Below are 27,467 nucleotides of genomic sequence, written 5' to 3' on the forward strand. Positions count from 1 at the left end.
AGCCTGACCTCAGTGCCAGGGAAGGTCACGAAGAAGATCATCTTGAGTGCCATTGCACAGCAAACACAGGACAACCAGGGGATCAGGCCCAGACAGCAGGGGTTTATAAAAAGCAGGTCCTGCTTGACCAACCTGATCTCATTCTGTGACAAGGTGACCGACTTAGCAGATGAGAGGAAAGCTGTGGATGTTGTCTACTCAGACTTTAGTAAAGCCTTTGACACCATTTCCTACAGCATTCTCCTGGAGAATGGCTGCTCATGGCTTAGATTAGTGTACTGTTCACTGGGCAAAAAACTGGCTGGATGGCCAGGCCCAGACGCAGTGGTGGTGAATGGAGTTACATCCAGTTGGTAGCCAGTCACCAGTGGTGTCCCCCAGGGCTCAGTACTGGGGCCAGTCCTGTTTAATATCTATTAATTATCTGGATGAGGAGATCGAGGGCACCCTTCATCAGCTTGCAGACAACACCCAGATGGGTTGGAGTGCTGAACTGCTGGAAGGTAAGAAGGTTCTGCAGAGAGATCTGAACAGGCTGGATCAATGGGCCAAGGCCAGTGGTATAAGGTTCAACAAGGCAAAGTGCCAGGTGCTGTCTTGGGTCACAACAATCTCAGGCAGTGCTACAGGCTTGGGGTAGAGTGGCTGGAAAGCTGCCTGGCAGAAAAGAAACCTGGTGGTGCCAGCAGTGTGCTCAGGTGGCCAAGAAGGCCAATGGCATCCTGGTTTGTACCAGCAACAGTGTGTTAGAGCAGGACTGGGGCAGTGATTGTCTGTACTCAGCACTGGTGAATCTTGAGTACTGTGTCCAGTTCTGGGCCACTCACTACAAGAATGACACTGAGGTGCTGGAGCGTGTCCAGAGAAGGGCAAGGAAGCTGGGGAAGGGTCTGGAATACAAGTCTGATGAGGAGCAGCTGAGGGAGCTGGGGATGTTTAGCCTGGAGAAAAGGAAGCTTGGGAGTGACCTAATCTCTCTCTACAACCATTTGAAAGGTGGTTGTAGACAGGTGGGAGTTGATCTCTTCTCCCAAGTAACAAGAGGAAATGGCCTCAAGTTGCACCACGGAAGCTTTCGATTGAATCTCAGGAAAGATCTCTTCACAGAAAGGGTTATCAAGCATGGAAACAGGATGTCCAGAGAAGATTTTGAGTCACCACATGAGACATCTCACTGTTTCTGACCATACTGAAACCTAGAGTAATAAAGGCTGTGGGAGAAAAAAGAAAATTAAAGTAACATCGATTTTTCCCAAAGAAATTACCCAAGAAGAAAAGCTGTCAGTCATGAATATTGATACTATCTCACCAGATGACAAGAAGCCAGTTACAGCAGAAGTATGAAATATGAGCATCACTCTCTCAGTACTTTGTATTTATTTTAAATAACAGATGAAGAGTCATTAATATTTACTGTATTTCAAATCAGTCAGATAATGCAATCTTCAGCCTGAAGTCAGATGAGGTAGCAGCTGGTTAGATGGATGTCATCTGTCAAGGGCTGTTCTTCTAAAAGCCACTAATACTGTCAGTGAAAATTACATTCTACAAATCAAAAGAACATAAGTGTTTGAACTGAAACACATATGAAATCAGACAGTTCCCACTGGATTTTCCCTATGTGCTATTACCTCCATGATCAATTCACACTTCAAGTGACAGAAATTGCTGAGAAAGCAAAACATTGCTTGCTTTCTATCCGAGAAATATACTTTGAGCCAGGGGACATATTTTTAGATAATTAAAATTAATTTTCCTTCCTTTTGTCAAGAAACATTAAAATCAACCTGCTATAAAGCAAAATGTTCACTTACTCTTGTACAGAACAACAGAGGGTAAAACCTTTTTGCTATTACAAAAGTGACAACATGTTAGTTGGAAATGAGATAAAATCCTTCTCCATTAGTAAATTCTGTAACATTAGAGAACAACTTTTTCTAATCGTATTAAAATGAAAAGAAAGAACATTCACTCAGAACTTCAGTGACTGTTCAAAATACATGTCAAAATATTGCTTTTTTAGCACAAAACCCCAAAGTTTTACACCATACAAGGGTCATCATTCCACAAAAAGTGGTAGAGCACTTTTAAGTACTGAATGATACTAAAATACTACTTTTCTGTTTCTGCTAAAGTGCTGGGAATATGAGCATTTTGAAATGGAGTGTCAGCAGTTGGTATGTCAAAATCATTCTTCTTCTTTTTTTTTCCATCTAGTTTGCTTTGTACTCAGTGTGTTTTTCCCCCCATAGCCAGAGCAGAATGACTAAACCTACAAACATATTATTGCAGCTAACAGTATCTTCTGAAATGCATCATCCCATTTTGAGAATACAATGCTGCACAATAAGCAGCATGAAAAATACATAGAAGAGACCATAGAAGTCAGGCAGGAATTTTATGAAAAAACCATGCTCCTTCCCTGCTAATCAGGGAATGCCACCAAGGATTTTAAATTAATAATCAGTGTGCAGCATCTCTGGCTGTGTGCCAGCTGGATTTGTACAGTGGGTTTGTAGAAAAGGATGGGGAGATCCCTCCTGGACAGCACTTGGAAGGCGAAGCAGGCATGAGTGTAGCTGGCATGTCCTGTGACAGTCACCAGCATGGCAGAGGCTGGACCACAAGATATACAAGGAGATGCCAAGAAAGCTGGGTTTGTTCAGTTTTAAGATGAGGCTAAAAGAGAATCTTGTTGTTGTCATCTATAGCCTCCCTAATGGGAGGGCAGACAGAAAACAGAGCTGGGATCTTCTGGGAGGTGACCCAGAAGTGGGAGGAGAAGCAACAGTCACACTAATTGCAACACTGGGAATACAGATGAGGCTTTGGAAACACTTTTTCACCTTGGCAGCAAATACTGAAACAGGTGCACAGAGAGGCTATACAAGCTCCATCCCGGGAGATGGAGCCAGGCCCATCTCAGGCCCTCTTTGCAGCAGGGGGTTTGACTTGGTGACTCACAGAGGTCCCTTCCACCCTCAGTCATCTGTAGCTCTGTGACTCTGTTTCGTTTCTCACTCTCCTTGGTGCATGCCTACATTTCAACAACAGATCAAAAGCATTCAAGTGGGTATTTGCCGTAACATCCACAGCTCTGGTGGCAGCGAACCTGCTCCCTCCATACAGAGTGCTCCTTGCAGCAGAGGCCTTTGTCTCTACCCCTTCTTCCATGACCCCTGCCCTTTTTTTCTGGCAGGGTTATCAGCACACTGACCCCACTCTTCACAACCAACAGTGCTGGAGCCAGGGAGAGGTGGGAAGCATAGCCATGGCCAGGGGGAGTGTGAGGCCACTCTCCTCCACAGCACAGCCACCGCCCTAGATCAGCTGAAATCTGTCATATAGCCACACCTTTAGGAACCAAAAATCATGTTAACTCTTACATGAGCTACAACAACAATTACTCAGGCAGAATTAAAAGTAATAGCTCAATTTACATTAGATGAACCTCTAAATTGCCAAAGTAAAGCCTAATATTTTGCTTGCATTAAAGAAATCACCAACTAAATTGGAAAACCTCCTGGCAACATGCTGTTATTTCAACACGACAGCAAAGTATTTTTTGAGATGGTATGACTGTATGTAATGTCATAATAACTTCTGGGACAAGGCACCAAGGGCAGGAACCCACCACCTCTGGGAGAGGGCAACTTCTCTCTCAGTACACTGGAAATCAGCAGAGAGAAAGACACCAACTAATACCATTACAGCAAATGCCGCCAAGGCACGAGGATTTACACTGCTGTAGGGAACACCCAATCTACCACATCTCCACAAACAAGCCTCAGTAAGAAAAGGAAGGCAAAAATTCAAGGCTCATGATGGCCAAGCCTCTCACTGCCATGCCACTCTGCTCTGACTTTACTCTGTGTTTAACTGACGGTGGGCCTGTTTCACCAGCTACAACCTACCTTAACTTGCTATGACCACAGTTTTAATAATAGCTAACCACTATGGTTAACATCACGCTATGCTCCACAGGGAATGAGTTTTGCTAGACCAAGTTTCTTCTAACAACCCAGCTGCCAGACAAACCTACACACTCTTATCTCCCACTGCTTACACACATCACATGTTTCTTCTCTTTACATGCTTGTCTGGTTTCATTTTAAAAGAAACAGGATCAGATTTTTCACAACAAATCCTGAGTGCTCACACTTAAAGCTGACTTCCTTCTCCCCAGACAGGGCATTTGAGATGCCCCAGAGACTTCAAAACAAGCTCTTGTAAAAAATGGGAAGAAAATCAGTAGAAGGAAAGTACTCACAGATCATGGTTTTCAAAATTTACATCTGAAAATTAATTATTTGAGATTCCTTTCATCCCTAATTTTTCTTTGCTGCTTAGTTATCTTAACAGACTACAAATCATTTGCTTTGCTGCTGCTATGGCTTTGCTCACCAGACCTGTACACCTGGCACATCTACTATGTATGTTCTTTATCACAGAGTTTAATGTGGAAAGCCATTGCTCTCTCTGAGCAGTCCCCTCCCCTCACACCCCCAACCTCCCCAGTGTCATTTTTCCACTCAGTCTTTCTCTCTAGTAAGAAAGCACAAAGTGTAACTCACAGGCCTTTGCCTGCTCTCAGAAGTTCATAACAAGGAATCTGTAGCACTCCTATTAACTGAGCCATATTTAAACACAGGGATTGGAAGATTTTCTAACAACACCCTCTTTGTGTGTATTGTTCCGCATCTGCAATAGCGGGCAGTAAACCCCACATGGTTCTGGAATTATATAGTTTGAAAGAAAAGGGGAAAACAAGTTTGTCAGCTCAATTCTATGGCACTCTCTGGAAGGAAAATAGGAATATACATGAACAAACCACAAATCTGCAGTCTATGCAAGCACTTTTTACTGTTGTATGAGCCTGAAACTCTGCCAAGTTCCAAAATGTTGTATCCAAAACATAAGTAGTTATCAGAAAAACAGTTTTAGATCTTAATTAATCCACTGAGGCTCCAGCCCATGTCATAGTAATCAGTCAGCCGGCGCTGACAAAGTGAAATAGGACTTGAGAGGCTCTCACAAAACAGTTAAAAATAGCACCGGATCTCTTTGTCATGTTCCCCTGCACATAAGGATCTTGCTCTCAAATTTTTTCTTTTCTTACTTATAGGTTTTACTTCATGGAACTAAATTTGTCCTTCATTCAAAACATAAAAAGAGGCAACCTCTTCTCCTAAAACTATCAAACATTTCACACATTATGTAGCAAATTGCTCATATACCCGAGAAGGCCAGCTGACATATTTCTGCAATGTGGTTCTTCAATTAATATGACAGTATCAGTAGCCAGTGAAAGTAATTACCATCATAAATAACTTGATGGGAAGATTATCTTGAAAGAGATTAATTTCTACTTTAGATGAGATATTTGATATTGCTGGGTTTGAACACTTTATGACTTTCGGTTTCTAATAAGTTAGCTAAGCTAGCAACAACCAAAAAAACAAAAAGCCCCTCCCAAAAAAAAAAAAAAAAAATAGAAAAACCTACCAAAAAAACAAGCAAGAAAAGTGCAGCAATTTGCCTTGAACACAACCACATCACTGCAATTCAGAAAATGTGACAAATGCCTTTATAAAATGTTCTCGTATTCTCATTACTACCTTACCAGTGATTTAATAATTTTAATTTTTTTGGGGGGGAAAAAATGTCAAAATGAAAATTTGACCAAAAAAAAAAAAATCAAACTGCAAAAAAGGGAGGTCAGCAATACAAAGGCCAAGGAAGTAGAAAAGGATTTTGTAGCATATTGTGATTTAGAGAGACTTTGATTGATACCAATCTACCAAAATGTTTAGAAAAGTAATTTTGGCTTGCATCCCTGTATAAGCAGAAGCAGAGTCTTGTTCCTCCAGGGAACCACCCAAGTAAAACCACATATATTGTGAGTAGCAAAGTCTACTATTGTCTTCTAAAACAGCAAAGACCAAAGCACAGTTTTAAATATTCTCAGATGTCAAACATCTATTAGAAAAACGTTAAAAAAAAAAAAAAAAAAAAAAAAAAAGACTTGATCACCAAAGAAACAAAGAAGAGCATTTTTAAGTCACATTTCTCCTGGTGCATCCTGGTGCAGTAACTGAACTACTAATCACTCAATAACTCAGGCCTGGGATGAGCCTACATAACCACCAGAGTTACACTGTACTGAGCAGAGTTAGGTCTGGCTGGTTGAAAACTGATCAGATTCAGGTAACTTCAAACCCACAATTTTCTTCAGTATTTTAAAAGTTCCACAGTTAACTTATGGTGAATTGGAGCATTTAGAAGGGGAAAAAATACATTCTTCAGATCTATTCAGTACACAAAAGTTGATCAGAAAAGAGGTTTGCCTAGAGTGCTTCATTTCAGCTATATCACCCACTAATGTACTGTAACCAAGCCAAAGTAGTAAAAGTTTCTAAAAATTACTCCTGTAATTCTGAATCTATGAGTACTGCAATTCAGACACACAACCCTGTGAACAACGACTTTTAGTCAAACACTTTTTCTGGAAGTGACACCATGAAAGATTAAGTTGAAGCAGATGAATTTTTTTTTTCCTTTTCAATAAAAATAGAATTTAGAGTATTAAATAATTAAATCAACAAGAATACACATTCAGGACTTGTTCAAGAAACAGCCTGAATTCTGTAACTGAGCATATTTTTCATTAACCACTAGAGGTCACACAGTAACCATGGCAGCTATCCAAAAGATGAGAGGACTCAGGAATCTTACGGTCTGGTAAAATCAAAATACAGGGGTACTCACCGATTTGCACCTACAAATGAAATTATTAAATTAATTTGAGCAGTCTATTTCCCCAAAAGATTCAATGAACGTGAATGCTCACAGATGTCATTTGGTATTTTACATCTTCAGAAAATTAAGATCTATGTTTTTTACTTTTGAAAAACACATCCAATAATGGGGGGCGAGGGGGCGAGATTGTCTGAGTTTGCTGCCCTTTTGAAAGTTTTTCTGATTTCTCCAAATATTTCCTCATTTAAAACTTCTGGAACTTCATTTCAAAGAAAATGGCTTCAGCTATGACTATAATTAACACTAAAGAATCACAATAAGCTGGAACATGCTAAGATTTTACTAGTCAGTGTCTTGCTATTTAAATAGACATTTGAAGATTCCAAGAACAACAGAAATAGTAGTAAAAACAAATATGATCCCCCACACTTCAAATTCATTGTCTTTTAATCTAATACCAAAGTTTACACTGGACACAATAACTCAAATTCTCTTCAATCTGAATGGACATATTCCCTCAAAATTTAGGTGCAGTTGTGATGGTCAGAGCCTACCAACCATCTCTTGACCAACTCACTACTTGCTTGTGAGAAATTCACTTATACTGTTAATGAAACTCTAGTTTATTTTAAAGCATTTGCAGAAACACTATTCCCAAAGTGTTAAAATGCTTTATGTTCTACACAGCTAATTAAAAATTCCCTGTAAAGTTCCTTTAAACCCTTTAAAAAGGCATCCTGTGCACAAAAATGCAGAGTGAGAGATGCCTTGTAGTCAGTGATCCTGTGGTCCTTTCACACTGGATTAAACTGGGGATCAGTATACAAAGATATTTTATGAATTGGCTCACTTTTTATTCCATTTACTACAGTGCACACTACATCTTCTCTTTGAAGAAATTTCATTTAATTAGATCCCAGCTACAAAAGATAAAGGAAAGTCTTTTACTATGGCAGAACAGCACTGCCAAGGCATTAAACTGCCCTCTAACCCTAAGAACTGGTCCCACCAGAACAGGTGCTGCTGCTGACTTGCATTACCTGTTCTGGAATAAGTAAAATATTTCACTCCCTAAAGCTCTCAGTCTGGTACATTTCAACATTAAAAAAAAAATAATAATAGTGAAGAGCAGTGGAACAGTTGTAATCTGAATAATAATTTCAAAAGTTTCAGCACCCATCATGTTTTTCAGCACAACAGACAACACTACCAAAAGCTCACAGGGCACATATTGCACTATAGGAGCAATTCCTTGGAACAAAACAGAAATCAAAAATAACATCTTAAAAGCCGAAAAGACGCAGACTTCTCTTGCCATAAAATTAACACCACAAGTTTAGCTAGCTCTTAAGAAATATTACAGAAAAAAAAAACTCAGCTTTACCTGTAAACAGGTTTGTATGTGCACACATCCATATTCACACACATCACAAATCAGCAGAGAATGCTTTCCACTTCATAGTAACACAGCAAGTTTTACGATCCCTATAAAAATTTAGGAGGTAAGGATATTTTGTTGATAAATAGCCAAATACAAACCTGCTTCTTCTGTGCCTGCCTTTTCTGAGCACCCGATGTAGCTGACTTAAAGCTAAGAGACTTGGACTGTCTCCTAACTTTCACTGAATCTCTCCGGCGATCATATGAAAAAGACGACGACTTCTTTGTAATTTTCCTCTTAGGTGTGTCTGCCATTTCATCCAAAGTATGGTTACCTTCAAGTAAACAGTGTCCCAAGAAAATAAAAACTCGGTATCATCAAGCTTCCACCAAGCTTACACGAAATAATCTTCAATCCTATAGGAAATGTAGCAGCCTACAAGGAATGGAGCCTACCCAAGAATAACTTCAGTTCTTCCAACAGGTTGTACAAATGAAAAAAGCCGATGGTCCTGCAATGTTGTATGTCACTGAAGAGCAGGCAGAACTCCTTCTTGCTGTATAAACTCCAACAGGCTTCAGCAGTGATGCTAATCTGAAAACGTAGTGACTATCCTGCTGAGCACGCTAAAGGTGAACGGGAGGTAGTTCCCTGAACACCAACAGGGTGTGGAAGTACACCAACAGGGTGTGGGGATGAAGCAGAAGACTTTGGGTTCAAAGCATCTTCTTAACTCCTTCCTTCCTGGGCTACTGCTAGGAAGGTAACTGAAAAGTCAAACTGGTAAAAGTTCACCAAAGAAGACAGCATTATTTTCTTCTCTTTGGATCCAAGGCACTTTCTGAAAGAACATTTAGCATGAGATAGCTGCCCCATTAAATGCATTAAGGGCCCTGTTTTAATCCAGTTTAAATTTTCCCTTTTCTCTCTTTGTCAGTGAGACTATTCACACTACAAACTTATGAGGTATTTTGACTACTAAGTCAACCAGAAAATAAAGTCCATGACTATGTATGAATCCTTCCTGGGAAATAACTATGAAATTACAGCACTCTTCTTAAGACCTGTTGGTATCAACGGATAAGAGGGTAACACTAATGAATTCTCATCCTAGTGACAGTGTGGGAATCTTATCAGACAGCTGAGATTGCAACTTTTGTATCAGGACTGTCTTTAGGTAGGAACATTTCTCTTGCACAAGGTATTATTCAAGTAACACTACAAGGGTGTAGGCCTTCAAGACTTGCTGCTATTGATTTCCATTAAGCAAAACATATACAAAGTGCAGAGGTCTACAAACCTAACACTGAGATTTAATCCATGTTGAAAGACAAGAAGGAAAAGTACCTTTTGACAAACTCAGGCCATTGTGCAGGGTCTTTTCTAGAAACTTTTCCTTATTTTATTCATGACACTATTTCACATACAAAACAACTGTGAATAATTTATACTTGCAGGATTATTCATTACTATAATTAAGCTTTAATATGGGTCAGTCCTCTAGTGTATGAGTCTCACCACCTCTGTTAGGAAATATCTGTGAAGTTGGAACAGCATTTCTTTAAAGATCTGTTGGTATCAAGGAGTAAGAGTGTAGTGTTAATGAATTCCCATAACCAATCTTTCCTGCAACTTCTTCCTTTGTTGTAGGATGAATAATATACCTCTAGGACAAAGTGATATTACTAAAGTTAACAAAAATCCATCAGAATGTCATGCATGTATTAGCCATAATGGCCTAAATTCCAGACTCTCTATACATTTTTGTGGAGATTTACACCGTGAAGAATTAGAAAGCACTGCTTCATATTATCTACAACTACATCTAACTAGGGAATTATTACAGGACATACCAAAAATCCTGTAATTATTACAGGACATACCAAAAATCCATTATTAAATATTTTTAGTAAAAAGTATCTCTTAATTGTGATGTGTTTATAATCATCCATAGCCACATATTGATCTTCAGTGTTACTAATATTAGACACACTGAGACCATCATCATTTCAACACTCTCTGCGGTTTTCACCAAAGTTTAGATTAAAGAGATTCTTTCTCACAAACTGAGATCCTACTTAAACTACCAGTTCACATGATTTACTAGCATTACTTTTTTGAAGAGTAAAAAGCAGATAATTCGGCATTATGTGTGCTCGCAAACCATGACGTCTCAAGAAAAAAATATATCCTCCAAAACTTCTTTAAGCATCTACAGCATTTGATAAAAATCACAGGTATTGTGATCTGTCAGAAAAATTAAGGTCAAGAAAAGTTTACCAACCTTCTGAAGATAGTTACAACAGTCTCATCATTCTTATTTGCATAAAAATTAATATTAGCAATCAAGACTGACAAAGGCACAAATAAACTTTAAAAATGCATCTGATTTTGTATCAAATACAAAGTACAATATTGATCATTTCACTTCACTTGAAAAAAACATTAGACCTAAAACAGGTGCAATAAATGTAACAAGTGAAAGGCCTCCCGAATGAGAGGAAGTAAACTACAAAGGAAACTGAAAAGGAGAGAGGTCCTTAAAATCATTAAAGGTCTGGTTTATATTTGTTCACAGTTCCCCTAAATAAAAGAACCTGCAGCACTCAACAAATACATTTTGAAAACAGAAGGTAGTATTCTAAATAGAAAACATATCTCCTTTCATTTACTTTGATAATGAACACTTCAGTTTGACTTGATGCCCCAGATCTTGCACTAAAAAAGACAAGGAGCAATTCCTCAATGACACCTTTGATTCTACAGTCATTTACAGTTTGCTTCTTACAACCTCTTTTCAAGGCTGAGATTTTAGTCCATTTAGACACTGCTGCTAGAGAAGCCTTTAATTTATACCTGCAGTCAGTGCTGGCATTTGCTCTGTGCTTTTTGCTATTTCTACAAAATCTTTTTTGGTTGCTTCATTTGTGGCTGGAGGAAGTAGAAGTCGCACCACCAGCACACATAGCAGAAGATTCTACCACCCGTTCCCTTCTTCAGCCTTTACTTCACCACAGGGACCACTCTGGCAGCTCCACAGCCACAGGCAGCCTTGCTGCACTGAAAAGGAAGGTCTCAGCCCACCCATGCTCCCATTGCTCCTGTTCTTCCTTCACACCTCAACCACTCCCAGCAGCAAAGTCCTCTCCCTTTCCTTCTCAGCTGGCCAGATCCTTTGTTGAACCTAGCATATTAATGAAATAGCACAAAAATACTCATTATTTTTGCAAGGAAGAGTCTTCTGCCATTTTAGTAAATAAATCTGCTATGAAGTGGGTCCAAAGAGTGCCAGAGCACACACAGGCTAAGTGGCAGGACAGGGATGAAAATGTGTTGGAGAGGCAGACACAAGGGCAAACTGCTGGAAGCCTTCTTAGACCTGATTATGTCTCACAGAGCTGTACCTTGCACTGTAAGCCACTGTTCCCAGAGGTCTATTGCAAAATCAAAAACATTCTCCCAAACGTAACAGCTAGCTCAGAACTCATTACTTTGTGTATTCAGTTAAAGTAGTCTCTCTCCAAAAACACATCACCTTTGCCAAAATGGTATTACATCTACCACGTGATTGTCTACTCCACGGATGCATCTGAAACCCTTCATGACCAGCATTCACCATCAACATTTGGTTTCATACACAGTAATGTGATTTGTCGCTCCAATATTCAAATCCTCCTTCCCTTCTTTCAAAACAATTGCAAAGATGTTGAACAATACATGCTCTATTTTCCATCTTCCAACCAGTTACATACCCATAAGAGCCTTCCTCTTATTCCACGCCAAGTCTGTGTTGTTTTTGACTGTACTAACCCAGTCACTGTTGTTCAGGTCTGCCTTTCTGATAATACAGGCACAAAGTATGACTTTCTTGACAACAGTGTCATGACCTTCCCCAGTATATCATATTCATGCATGGGTCTGCTATACCTTAGAGAACAATTTTTACTGAAATACTCGATTTTCAGAAGTCAGATTTACCTACAGCAATTCAGATCTCCATGGAAACTAATTCATGAATTTATAAATGTCACTCTTCTCCTACCTGGGAATTCCTAGTGCATCATTCAACTGCTTTAGTAATACAGGAAAGGAATTGGGATATTGCAGTTTACCCCCAAAATAAACAGCAAACCATGAATGAAAATGCTGTCTTCACACAGCTAGAAAAAACTAAGTAATGATGAGATTAATAATTTGAAGAACAGTGCTGAAACAAGTGAAAAACCAAGAACCACAGGTAGGAGACAATATTTAGTTACATTTATTATATCTTAGTGATTGGAAAATGCATATTCCAATATTTATATATTATGTCCTGTATTTCCTCACTTCCATGGGTTTTAGTCTCATCCATAAATATTGTAAAGTTAAAATTTAGTTTATTATTAGAAATGTTACAAGTATTTTAATTCCATTCTTTGAAGGAAGACAATATTTGTAACTTCCAAACATGTCTTCACTAAATGGCAGCTGGAAATAAAGGCTGTGTAAATTAGCTCAGTTGGTTAGAGCCTGGTGCTGATAATGCCAAGTTTGATCCCTGTATGGGCCATTCACTTAGGAGCTGGACTCTATGATCCTTGTGGGTCCCTTTCAACTCAGAATATTCTGTGATTCTGTAAAAACTTTGATTTTCTACTTTAAATCCATCAGTAATAGACCTAAAAATCATCCGAGTAATAATGAGTCCATAGTGTTAAAACAAGAAAACTTGGTTGAACTGGACACATTCTGTTTTTACTGGACACATTCTGTTTTTACCAATTTTTCAGAACTTGAGTCAATATAAAATTGTCACTCTAAAAGCATAATTAAAATAAAACCCACTGACAAACAGTAGATGACATCAAGAGCCCATTGTTCAAAAACTGTAGGTTTTTAATTTTTTAACAGAAAATAATCATTGAATTGTTACTCAAAGGGTTTCCTTGCCAGTATCAATACTTTCCCAAGCTTGGTGGCTCAAGCAGTTATTTTAAGCTGTTACAAGAAAAGAATGCCTTCTGCTCAAAATGTGTTTTGCCAAGTCATTTACAAGTAACAACAAATTGTTTCAAGGTCATCCTGTTTTCCTGGGATACAGGGAATGCAGTGACAGAACAAGCACACTGAGGCAGACATAATCACAGCAATACTTAAAAATTATTCTGATAGAAAGGTTTTGAGGAAAAAAGAAGAGCATACCAATCACGGTATTGTATATACTAAAAATCATATTTCTGAGTAATTTTTTTTGGCATTTTTAGGTTTTGCTGTCAGATTTGCTGCATAGGCCCTAGCTGTTTTTTACATTCACTCCAGGGTTTCAATCTGTTAATGGCAGAAACAAGAAGTACAAAAAGTTGTTGTTCTTCTCTAGTCACGGTTTTAGGGTTAAATTCTTAACTTGCAGAGTCAGAGAGCAATCAGAGAGAATTCAGTTGCAAGTTTACTTAAATGAGGCAGAGACACACAAATTTAGAACAAACAACACTACTTTGAGTATTCTGATTATATGCTGATGGAAATCTAAAGATAACTCAAGTTTATCTGTGCAACTTTCATCGACTTTAAAAGCTCTTTAACATTTTTGAGAGAATGAACAGACACGGGGTTACCAGAATCTCGTTCTTTCTAACAGCATCCTGCTATCACTGGTCTACTCTGAATTCACTACAGAAATGGGGTCTTACACAATTGCCCCTAAAAAGAAGAGGACAGGGCAAAAATCAATTAGCAGTGAGATACTGTAATCACAGCTCTCCAGTCCTGAGCTAGCCTTTAACCTTAACATCATAGTGCATTTGCTCAAAATAGCCTTATTTCTGTGTTGGCTTCAAGTTAAACATTTGTTACAAACAAAGCACAGTCATCCTTTCCAAACCCACATTTTGTGTATCACACGCTTCTCTAACTCAACAGAGCTTTCCAAGAGGAAGTAAACAAAACAACAGTATTATTTAGAATTGACCATCTGTTTTAACACAAAACCCAAAAGTTCATTTCCTTTCCACTACACTGGGAAAAGGTCCTAATATGCCTTCAAATACGCTCAAAGACTTTTTCCATCACACTAGAAGCAAGCAGGGAATAAACACATAATAATATTAATAGAGTCTCTGTAGGTCTCCAAAAGTAGATGCAAATGAAACACGATTTCACTGAATTTCAGCAGCACTTTGCTTAGTTAACATAGTTAACTCTAAATCACGAATGTTTACAAATTCCATTTCAGCACAAATCTATGAAATTAATCTCCATCCCAATCTCACCATTAGTATTCCACTCAAACCATCAACTTCTTGTGTGTCGTTCCAGGAGGTTCAAAGTATGTCTAAACAGCAGTAAGCACCAACACCACCCTGAACTGACAGTGACCTGGGCCAGATACGAACACCACACACACTGTGCTGAACACAAAACTTCATTCCAGGCAAGACCAAACCATATTCCTCTGGTTTTTATCTCTGCACTGAGCGGGCCTAAGTATGAATTATGCAGGGTGAAGGGCTGGCTGAATATTTGAAAATGTTAAGTCAAGCAAAGAAAGCCCATGCCTGCCTTAGTTTAGAGAAATAAAACCAGGCTGTAAATCTAAGCATACACCAAATTACAGTGATTATTTTTTAAGAACTAGTGCTGAATTTATTAGGATAGTGTAAAGTAAATTATAAGATGCTAATGCTTTCATATTTAGAGGTTGCTAATCCCAAACTAGTAAAAAAATAATACATTTGAGCAAATTAATTTATGTGTAATTGACATTATCTTCCTACCTACACTGTTTCAAAGTAGCTCTATTTGCCCAGCTGCTCACCACAACCAGTGGCTCTTAATGGCAGATTCTTCTTGTTCTCTTGGGAAGAAAAACCTCTGATTTTTTCAGGAGTGTAGCTACACCAAACACAGACATTTTGATCTCTGAAGTTTCCAGTAAGCAACAGTCCGAGCATTATTATGCAGGAAAAAATTACGTATAATTGCACATAAAATAATTTTTTTTAAGTTGTCCAAAATACAGATTACTGTTTCAGTGAGAATTCAACTGGGAGCAAGTTATATTCATAAACATACTTTTTTTTTTTAATGGAAGATTACACTACAATTTCCTGAATATTTTTTCCATGGATAAACAAGGGCCTATGAGATCCCAGAAAATTGTTCCATATTACACCCAAAGTGTGAAGATCACTGAAATGTCTATGTGCCCCAGTCTGCCAGAAGAAAACATGGTTAAGGATGGTTGGATTTTGGTTTTTTTCTGCAGTTGGGGTTTTTCTGCTGCTGAGAATGACCGCCTACTAAAAACTGAACTGAGGTCATCAAGTATGTTATCATCAAGTTGGAAACTAGTCAAGTTGACATATGTTTTTTGAGGGCCTTCAAAGAGAGGGCTACTTGTGCAAGTAGCAGGAATCCAAACAAAACAGGTTGCTAACTTATCTTTAAAATACTGGTCTAATCACTAAACGCACAAGAAACCAGTATTTTTAAAATAATGAGAGCGGGTTATGCAGTGGACTAAACACGAGTTAAAGGGAGTTTTTTCTCTTTTATTTCTCGAAAATAGATATTTCCTATTCATCTGCCCAAGCTTTTCCAGGCCTTTTCACAGTACCAAACATGCTCATATGAGGACTGGAATAGATGCTACTAGTGGAAAACAGAATCTTGTCTCTTGTAGTCAAATATGTTTAAAAAACAACAAGAACCCATCAATCCATTTGTCTTCATGTATACACAGAGATATAGAAATATAAAAAACACTGATATATTTCAATTGAAAACCGTATCTATTTCCAAAGTAAAACCTGGAAAAAAATTGCATTTCAATAAATTACAAAAAGTTTTCTAAGAAAAAAAATTATTCAAATGAGCATTTATTAATTTTTTTGTTAATTCTGTTATTACCATTAACTGCATTAACCAAGAAACTTCATGTGTAGCTGTATTGTGTAATATGAATGCCCAAGTCACACGCCAGCTAAGTTAAAATGCATTATGCACTTTCTCAATGAACTATGCTAAAGGGCTTAAGAAAAGCTGTTTCAGAAAGGAACAAAGGAACAAACAGCTTAGTAAAATCAATTTTTCCATGTAGTTTGTTTCATGTTTTTCTCCTTTCTTTTAAGGAGGAACAACACTGAACATCACAAATTATTTCAGAACGCAACTGGCTAACCCTTACTCATCCATTCTGTTTTAGTAAGTGACATGAGAATACCAAAATATAAGGACAGAAGAAGCTAAATAAAGTCACCCTACCATGCTGCATTTTAATGTGAAGGACACCATCAAAGATACTTCTCTCATTCCATTCAGAACAGCTGCTCTCTCTACGAATCCTTGTATTTGTTGTAGGAAAGAACATTTTCTCCATGGAGACAGTGGAATAGGAGTATATATATTCTTCACATCACCTAAGAGTTTTATTTACTACTAATGCAGTTAACTATACAGAGCAACAAATCCAAGAGGGCAGGCTGGTCCTTAGCTGCTTTGCATTCTCTATTGTGCTGATATGACACTGCAAAGCCAATTACAGCATAAAAGCAGCATTAAAAAGACAAAAATTACATTTATCCCTGGAACTGATCCTTAAGTCTAAAGAACCATGATAAGAGCAAACTGATTTTAAAAAGTATGGATGTCAGGTAGTAAATAGCACAACAAACTCCTCTTCAAGAATGTAAGGAAGTTTCTTGTCAAAATGAACACAAAAACATTGTGTTCAGTTTTGCCATATTCCTAGATACTTTTGTCCCAATTAAAAAAAAAAAAGAGAAAGATATAGGCTAATATTTAATTTTGTACACAACTAATACTACAGACCTCAGTAATCACTCTGTTAAATGTTTAGACACCATCTGTTTAAATGCTTTTTTACAAGGTATCCTTAAGTGTACATATATGAAATATCCCCAACTGGAAATATATTCCAAACTTTGCATTCATGAGACCTATGTCAGGTTCTGCCAACACAAAACTAGTTGATACACATGCTATGGAGACAAAGCTAACAATCCAAAACTAAAGGGAACCAGGAAAGTCAGCTGTAAAACACACTAAGGGGAAACTGAAAAACAATGACTAATGACCAAAATACTTGAAAAGAACCAAAGGTGAAGGTCAAGTGAGAATGACTAATTCAAGGATATAAACCAGTCTAGCACAATGTATGTTTATATTGTACCTTCCTAATCAATACTACAAGGTCCTTTAAAAACAGAAAATTGAACTCATAAGTGTCATCGGTAGAGATGAGCTTGGCAAATGCAGAGATAAATACTATTAATTGCTAGGTATCTTGTCCATCTATACACAAAAACAATACTGTAATAGTGACTGCCTGCTTCAGTTGCAGTCAGAGTTTTTCAACTATTAGTCATGCACATAAAAACACCCACAGAGTTTCACTGTGAGGAATTACCCCACTTGAAGGCAGCAAGGCAAGGTAACAACCAAAGAATAAGGTCTTGAAGTCACCAGAATTCAAATTTCTTCTGAAGAGAGGAGGACGTGAGGAGCTAAGAAGTGCAGGATTCAAATAACTGTGCGTATACATACATATATATATATATACACATATAATTTTAGTAACAACTTGCACCAGGCTCCTTGAGGCCTGTAAGCAAAAGCTAAACTAATCACGCAGCTGAGCACTTCAGTATGAGATAGCCAACTAGAGGTTTTAATTAGCTTTTCATGAAATCTTAGCTGGGCACTATTTTTATGGAAGAAATTCCTGAAAACTCAGCACTGTTACTCTATACAGCTTGAGTAATCCCAACATTTCAGACAGCGAGGAGTCTCCATATGCCAAGACTCCTCACATAATTTTTCTTTATAAAGTCCTGGCTGAAATAACCATGTAAATAAAATTTTGTCACAAGAAATAACTACAGGCAAAGTATCTATTTCTAAGAGTCATCATTTGGCCACTTTTCAAGGAGCCTTCAGAGTGCCTGTTGCTTCCAACAGTGACAATTAAGGATACTGTCTGTGAAGGAGCGTGATCCTGAAACACATTTCCAGACTGCAGTCTGTATCAGGCTCAGATGTTCTCAAGAGCTTCAGCAAACACGTCTTTCCAGAGAAAAGTGGTGTATTTATATATGACTTTACAGTTTGCCACAGTGTTTCTTACCTACCCTTTTTGAACGTGTAACACAAAGATGCAAGTACCTATAACCTCAAACAAATAGCCAATAAACAAAAGCCTGTTAGCTGACTGTGACCTAAATCTCTACTTAAAAAAAAGAATAAACGCAGTCAAGACCAGGCAGTGTGTAATTATTGTCTCAAGTTCTGTGTAACTAGCAGTTCTGCCACAAACGATTTTCAAAAAACAATCCAACACTCCACAGTTTAGAACCAGTATTTTTTTTGCACACATTCAACTGGTAACACGAAGCTAAAAGGTCGATTTAGAAATTCCTTTTTTTTTTTTTTTTTGCATTATTGTTCCACTGTATGAGGTTAAACAACAAAAAAGGATGGGAAACCCATTATCTCAATTAAAAAAAATATGACAGTAACCAGTTTCTCACATCTGTCAAGCAAACTACATAAAAAATGCTCTAAAACCTCTGTATTGACTCCCACTTTGGGACACATGCAGGAAACAGAGAACACTGAAATCCCAGTGCACAGTTTGCACTGAGCTGCCTTTGTAGCCATTGTACTTACACGGTCTTTGTCATCGGCTACATCACAAAGAATGTCATCGAGATCTAAGATCCCACCATCCCCGTGCTCCAGTCGATGTACTTGTATCCAGTAGTTTGGATCCTGTACAAAAGGAGAAGAAAATAATATCAGACATCACATGCCAACAGAAAAATGTTACTCAACCACACAGTTAGTATCGCATCCTACAAATGCTTGACATCAAACACCTATTTAGGTCATATTTCTGTAAATAAATGTAAACTGACATGTAAAATCAAAATCCTTTTTTTACATTGTCTCAGACCAGATATGGAGTCTTCCCACTTTTATCAGTTCTGTATGAGTCACAATCCTATCACTGACACATAGGGGAACAGCATTCCCAATGTTACTGAACATATGTACTATATAAAAGGAAAATACATTGTCCTCAAAATAAACTATCTCAGTGGTCAACAGGCACACAACATTACAGGACAGCTGTGAAGGGTGTGGGTTATTTACAGAACAGCTTTAAAGGGTGCAAACCAACATTCAAAAGCCATCAAAGGGCTTTCAACCTGTCCTTTGGTAGAGTCAGTAGATGGAATATCTAAATCTTATACTAAGAACACTTTCTACATTTTAAATAAAAAAGGTACATACACACACACACACATAGATGCATATATATAGATGCATATTAGTGTGTGTGTGGGTTTGTGCTTATATATGTGCCTACCAGTAACTGGGAAGACTGGCTTTATAGTCTTTATTGTTACTTTTGATACCAAAGGAAACCATAAGGAATAAGGTTGTGTCCACAAAGTGTCTCCTGCATATCGCTACATGACCTGAGGGCTGTTCAGTACTCAACATGCTACTCTTAAAGGATTTGTTTTCTAACGGGGGAGAGTTACACTGTAAACACACAACCTGAACATGATACATAATTTTTCTTGCTTCTCAAACACACCCCCAAACACCCTGGGCTGTTATTCAGTGTCCTGCAGTAATGGAACTTCCTTGCTTTTCACTGAGAAGGCGTGACTGCACAAGGTGACTAACGTGAGGACCTTCGAACTTGCAACATCTCACAAGTTCTTGACTTCCTAAAAATAGCTGTTTTTTTCAAATAACAGTGTTTAGAAATGGAAAAAAAAAAAAAAGAAAAAAAAAACCACACAAAAAATAAAACCTCCACTCTAAAAGACCTTGAAAATATTTTGATTTCTTAAAGATGGAACAGGAGAAGAAATGGGACCACCAGAATTCCTCTAAATCTGTATATGTACATAAACATACTGAAGAAAAGAATATCAAATTCATTTTGGCTTTAATATCCTCAAACTCTATTTATTTGCACGTGGTATATATGCATAGGTCAAATATTTTGGAGAACTTTGATAACTATGAAATTTACTTCACTGTATAAGTACATCCACCTTAAATACTGCTGTAAGTTATCATCAGATGATGATCAGATTTCAGAATTACATTATAGAGTCATTAGACTAGTCATTTCAGAAATTAAATTACAGACTTTTTTCTCTAATTTCTCTAAGTATTAAATATCATTACCTCCCATTTCTTCTAAGTAAGCATTTATTATACAATTAACTGGATTTCTAGTATATGGCTTTTCCCTAAGCAGCACTTTCTGTTATAGCCCATTACAAGAGATAATCCAGCATCCATTTTTTAAAAGCAAAAATTCTAGAATAATTAAAAATAGTATTACATAATTTACATTTTCATGCATACAGAGGTGCATATATAGCTACATGACAGAGAAACCTGCTCTGTAAAAAAGGTACGTGACGCAAATACCAGGATAAACTTTTTTGTAAGTTTGAATACTCCACTAACACAGAAAGGGCTGGAAAAAGCCACCTGTGTACAACAGAAATCCTTCCACATTCCTTAAGAAACATGTTCTAAAGGGAAGTCAGCTGAAGAGGTGCCTTTGTAAAGTCTGCTCTCAAATTAAAAGGAAAGAGGATCCTTCCTCACCCTCTAGCCCATTACAAAAATCTCCTCTGCCTCTCGTATCTACACCAAAGACTGAAGCACATTTAGGAAGACTCAGACTTTGAAGACACAACTAAACAGACAAGCTATGAAGCATCTTGCACTCCTAAAGGTCTTGATTCAGTTTCCTCTGCTAATTTCTCCATCTCAAAGTCAAGCCAGAATTGAACCATAAGCCAGCCTTCACTGCAAAATCAGAGATGGAAAACCTAGTTTGGGCTTTAAGAGAGCCTGATCCCTCATACATCACCCACTTGACCATTTATGCTTGCAACACTTAATCTGCTTACTGAAGAATGGAAACATGAAAAACAGATAACTGCAATACTGGCTCAGTGACATAACTACATCCAACAAAACAAACAGCACCCAAACTGAAACTACAGCTTCAATATTCCTGTATCCTTGTTTTTTCCTTCCTACCACAACTATTTCCTACCTCCAAGGCAAATGTAAAAAAACATTCATGATTACAGAATCAATAGTAGGAACACCCACTTCTAAATCACTATTGTGCTATTCCAGCACGCACAATCTACTTAAAAATAGCTTTGATATATAAGCTGCATCACTTCTGCTAATTACTTCCTTTAAAAGTTTCTCAATATTGCATAAGAAGTTTTAGATAGACTTCATTTTTCCTGCATCACCTATTAGTAGTACCATAGCCTGAACTGCTCTGGTCGCTTTTCCTGTCAGACAAGGTCCTGATACAAAACAATACATGAGCAAGACCAGACAAGAAATACATAAAACTAGTTTGGCAAGAATTTACTCTGGCGAGATTTGGTAAGTAAATATGAAATAACAATGCAACTTTTCATTAAAGCCTTCTCCAAACGTCAGAGCAGCCCTTCTCTCAAGGCCCTTTTACTCTATTAAAGGTTTTGCATAAACCAAGGATTTGGTGGGGGAGGCTTGGGAGGGAAGAGAGGTCCAGGAGAGAAGGGAGTACTTAAATAGAGATTAGTTACACCATAGAGGGGTGCAGGGAAAGAAAACAACAACATTGAAGCTAGTGATTCTACTGAGTTATGAAAATCCACAGCTATTTATGGTTCCAAATTTTAGCAATTATTTCTATATATTAACCAACCAAACAACATGGAAGAAAACAAACTGCATAAATGTTCATATTTAAATTTCTATTCTGTGATCTAAAATGAACATGATGTTGTGTAAGACTCAACTCATATGCACTGTTTGCTAAATACAAAAGAAACTGAACCAGACTTGACACTGATTTGAATTCAAGTACTACTACATCGATGTTACAAACATATCTGTATTCACAGCTTGGCCAAGTTGTATTTCTTGATCTCAGCCAGTAAACAAATATTCACAATTCCCTGTGCAATGGCAGTAATACAGTCTTTAAACATTTTCTGAAGCAGTCAGATACACTGTTTTGGCTTAGAGCAGTTCTTAGTCATGAAGTGGAAATTGGCTATTTCCAGAGTTTATTGGAGTTGACAAAACTTCATCTGCAGGATAAAGTGGTCCAATCACTCCTTCAGGACACCTGAACACCTTCAGGGTCATCCTCTCTGGGTGGCAGTGCAAGGCAATCAAGTGAGATCTCACTCACAAATGAGGGACTGACACCAACACTTGCCCACACAGAGATTACCATGCTCAGGGCATGTGCAACAGGGTGTTTTCACGAGCGAGAAAGAAAATGTCTTCTGATTACTACACAAGAAAAATGCAAAGTATATTAAGTCTATAAAAGTTGTTTTCTGTAAAGATGAAAAAAATACAAAACAAAATGTAAAAAATATCACTCAAACTTTCCGAGAAACCTGCTTCAGAGCTGTTCTGGTTTAATAAAACATCCCAGAGTCAGACACGTTGCTGCTCTTTCAATATTTGAATTTGTACATTAGAATCAGATTTTCACATTTTGTCAATAAAACAAAGCCACATTTATATTCTCTCACTGTTGTGACTGTATAAAAGGGTACCGCACTCTCCGAATCTGCAATGCATTTAGACATAAAAACAGGCGTTGATAGAAAACTTATTAGCTACACTGCTCCACCAATGTTTGAGTTAGCAGTGTGCAATTATTTTGAAAAAGCTGTACAGATGCCTTTGTCACTAGTTCATGCAGAAGAACCAGCAAGTTCACTTCATTGAATACAAGGATAGAAGTAACGCTAAACCTGATTTATAATATCTTCATTTAAATATTGCATCACTTAGCTCAAGTCTAAGCAAGTCAGATCTCCTGTTTCCTGTCTACACCCATTTAACTATTCTACTTGACTATGATTACAAAGGTACTCATAATTTAAATCATGAGCACCACATTTTCTGCTCCAAAGTCCTCAGTAATGGGAGATAAATATTTGCTAAGTTAACACCAGCACTGAGAGTGGAAGCAAGAGCACATTACACAGGCAGCAAGAATGCAGCCATTCATATTCTGTTTATTTCATAAAATAGGACTTCTCAAAAGCACAAAGGAAAAACTGAGAAAACCATTAGTTTAAGTAGTATCATTCACTGTTCTGTAGCTAACAATTTTATGTTCCCACATAATGGAAACAAGGACCATATGTGGAAAACAATATCTAGAAATCAGAATGGAAACTGCAATGTGTTCTTATTAATTGCATAGGAAGATTTATTCCTTTACATCTAAATAGGTGTCTTGGCTTTTGCAAACTTACCCTTTCCAAAAATGCATCGAAATATTTAACATAAAAAGCTTCAATAAATAAGATTATTCTTTTAAATACTTTGTCCCTATCATACAAGAGGACAGCACCAAAACTTCTTAGAAGTAGCCATCTGTTTAACAGAAAGCAGAAAATCAGGCTCCTAAAAGCCTGCTGTACAATGCTTGGTGTTTACCAATTGTGCCCACTACTGTGATATAATCTCATCTGCCACCAGGAGGATGTCCTGAAGCATCAGAAAAAACAATTGGAGGTGGGATGGTAGAGAGGGGGGTGTGCCTGTTTAATTGCTTGGGTTTGGTTTGAAGCCCACGAAGAGAGCACTACTGGGGGAGGACATCAAGCGCTCTTCAAGAGGTCTTTGACCATTACAACTTGGGTTTCCCAACTACAGCCTTCAGCTGCACACAGATTGATGTAGTTGCCACTACAGTTTGTTACAGATCTGGAAAACAAGTAAACCAGGTATTTTTCCACACACACTCCTGTATTTTCTAATCTGTTCTGACCCAAATAGGAAGTATATTTCTTACCACACAGCAGTCTCTGCGGAAATGTATTGGCTTTGCCAAGCTGGGCTCATAGAGGCTCTCTGTGCCTATCAAAGACCATGTTTCTAGAACTGTAATTATCTACATTAGATATAATTTATAGCTTTTTGCTCTAAAATCTTTTTCAGTACATAAATCCTTAAATTACTTGAAAAAACACTATCAACTGGACAGTCATGCACTCGTATTTCAGTGTAACTTGTAAAGGAAAACAGACTCATCACCAGGACTAAGGAAAGAGCAGAAGCATATCCAAGTCTGTCGATATAATTTCTTATTTTTAAATGAGGAGATAAAGGGAAAGTAAGTATATATTATTAGTTTCTACTTAAAACCATCTGGAATTCAAGATTACAAGGCCATATGTGTGGCTATCTTCACTGGATTAAGTTTTTTGAGAACAGATAAAGTCTTTGTGGCAAAAGAGTACACAGAGATCAAAACCAACTAAATCATCAGGCTGGGGTGTGTACCCAGACTTGTCTGTTCAGCAGCATATGGCATCTGGGCGTGTTAAGAGTCTGAAAGGAAAATGATGGTTAATAAAAAACTAATATATCTGAAAATTTGCCAGTGAATTCATTCATTTCCCTGTCTAGCTCTGTGCTGCAGGAGGGAACCATCAAAACAAGCAGTCAGGTGCCAAAGGAAAGCCACAAACGTTCACAGCATCAGCTGGATTCCAGTTACGTTCCACGGCCTGACAAGCCAGCAAGAACAAGTCCCTGGGTTTGAATTGCTTCTCCTTCCCACTGTGTATCTCCTCCAATTCCAGGCACAAAGACCTGTTGCATAACACACAGGAACAGCAGTGGGAGAATGAGCTTCAAATACAGCTGTGCTCTCTACAGGATGTTGATGCTGCAGCACAGACAGTTGGCACTAACGGTACAACTTAAGTGCATTCACTGTCCTGGCAAGGGCACAAGCTGGAAAAATACTTAACATTAATGAAAGCAGCCCAGCCTCAGAAAGCAACTGATACCTATAGCAATTCTAAAGTTACCAGGTGATGAGTTGAAGGGGCAGTTATCTTTTCCATTTCTGACCTCACTCCACCTGCAATCACTCCCCTCACACCAATTTTAGACCACATTCACTCCACCTTGCCCTGTATCCCATGAAGTCAAGAAAAATAGGTCTACAGACAACAATAGAAAATAGCTGAATGCTGTACAGCGGAAAATAAGCCTTATCCCTTTCATCTTTTTGATCCTTAACCTGTAAAACTGCTCTTCATTCTGAGAATGTACCACCCTAAAGCTAATTTCTTGCAATTCTGTATTACTGAGAAAGAGAAATACACACCCAGGAAGGTTAGAAATCATGCTGTTATGAAAGGGTTTGGTCAAGGATTCTCTTTTTTCAAATATACAGGAGTATACACAATGTCTTCAACCAAGAGGTATATACTGATCTGACACGAACCAGTTATGAAAAAGAGAAAAACATACATGTCTGATCACTGAAGCATCTTGTTCCACTTTTACACTGAGCAGTGCTTTCCCAGCCTCACTAAAAGGGCTTTAGCTTATGAGAAAGCCATCCAAGAAAAAATCTGAACATATGGTAAATACCACTCTTCCTGAGATACTGACATGTTGGAAAGGATGTTTCTGAAGTAAAAAAAGTAATGTTAGGTTTTGCATGCATCTGGCATGTCCAGTTTCAACAATAACAGTGACTTACTTAAAAATTGATCACATTACACTATCACTGTCAGTCCTCAGCATAGAAGTCTGATAGCCAAAAAAAATGAGCCAAGTAGTTGTCCACTTCAGCAATTAAATGTCTCCTAAAATCCACTAAAAATTGAAATAATACGGTCAGTAAACCACTGGAACACTACTACATATTGAGTTGTGCTGCATTACTACTGGAGTACAAAACAAAGCATCCAGGAACTACCAGATCTTGCTTTCATTGGCAAAAGGTTGCTATTAAAAAAGTTAAATTTACCTTGGCCATTAGCTACTACTAGTTTGCATAAACTTTCATATATATATAAATGAATCTCTTGTTCTTCTGAAAAGGAATGGTGATTTCCGAAATCTGTAAGCAAAGTAGTCTGTGATCTAGTCTAGAGCTAAACCTCCTTTTTTCCTACCCTAGGATAGAATATGTAAGTTTGTCCTATTAATGCATCACAAAAGTCTGGAATTTTTTATTTATTCTTTTAACTCATCCACTTTACCGAGAAGCAATCTATACCAATCCATGAGAAATCACATCACTAATTAATTTAAATCAACTTGACTATTTACTGCATATTTTCATTACCTATTAAATAGCACAGACTCTCTATATGCCCCAATAACTTAATGTCAAGGAATAATTCAGATTGGAATGGACCTCAGGACATTCCAGATTTGGACGTGGACCATGCTGAGCAGAAGGAAGGGATCACCTCCCTCATCTCCTGGGCATGCCCTGCTGGCCCAGGGCAGGACAGTGCCTGCTGCCAGGGTGCAGGACTGGCTCCTGCCCACTCACTGGCACCAGCCCCAGCCTGTGGCACTGCATGGGGCTCCTCCTTCCCTAGTGCAGGACTAGGCATAGAATCGTAGAATTGCTTAGGCTGGAAAAGACTTCTAAGATCATCAAGTCCAACCGTTAAATTAACCCAGCATTGCCAAGTTCTCCACAAAACCATGTCCCTAAGTAAAATACCTACACGTCTTTTAAATACCTCCAGGGTCGGTGACTCAAACACTCCTCCAGGCAACCTGTTCCCATGCTTGATAACCCTTTCAGTGAAGAAACTTTTCCTAAGATTCAATCTAAAACAACTTGAGGCCATTTCTTCTCATCCCATCCCTTGTTACCTGGCAGAAGAGATTGACCCCCACCTGGCTACTACCCCCACCTGGAGCGACACGGTCTCCTCTGAGAGTCCTTTTTTCCAGGCTAAACAACCTCAGCTAACTCAGCCATTCCTCATAAGACTTATGCTGCAGACCCTTCCCCAGCTCCATTGCCCTTATCTGGACACTCTCCAGCACCTCAACACCTTTCTTGAAGTGAGGGGCCCAAAACTGATCCTCGGATTCAAGGCGCAGCCTCACTAGTGCCGAGTACGGGGAGACAATCGCTGCTCCTGTCCTGCTGGCCACACTATTACTGGTACAAACCAGGATGCCATTGGCCTTCTTGGCCACCCAGGCACACCGCTGGCTCATGTTCAGCCAATTCTTGATCAACACCCCCAGCTCCTGGGGTTATGGCTGCATTTCACATGTCTCCTGGCAGCCTATTCCAAAAATATTGCACTGAAAACATTGCCCGTTGTCAAAACTGACCTTATGACATTTCTTCACAGCACGCAGCTCTGTAACCACTAGGAGGTGCCACCACCAAAGGGCAGGTCCAGCTCCTGAGCACCCAGCCAACACCTGAACTCTGCTATTAGCATCGAGTCAGACACCCACAAAA

The 27,467-nt window shown here is 38.3% G+C and overlaps 1 protein-coding gene across 4 annotated transcripts in view; it reads right to left on the reverse strand.

Moving 5' to 3' along the window:
* Window positions 1–27,467, reverse strand: part of PARD3 (par-3 family cell polarity regulator) — a 432,225-nt gene that overhangs the window by 382,513 nt on the left and 22,245 nt on the right. For 3 of the 4 annotated variants that reach the window (XM_029961730.1, XM_029961731.1, XM_029961732.1), the window contains exon 2: window positions 18,809–18,910. The gene's annotated coding sequence lies outside the window, so the exon portion shown is untranslated. Of the gene's footprint in view, window positions 1–18,808; window positions 18,911–27,467 lie in introns of those variants that run through there. The other variant, XM_029961733.1, reaches the window with a different exon arrangement.

The sequence above is a fragment of the Manacus vitellinus genome, unplaced genomic scaffold (assembly GCF_001715985.3).
Source record: "Manacus vitellinus isolate BGI_N305 unplaced genomic scaffold, ASM171598v3 scaffold_3_pilon, whole genome shotgun sequence".
Taxonomy (NCBI): Eukaryota; Metazoa; Chordata; class Aves; order Passeriformes; family Pipridae; genus Manacus; species Manacus vitellinus.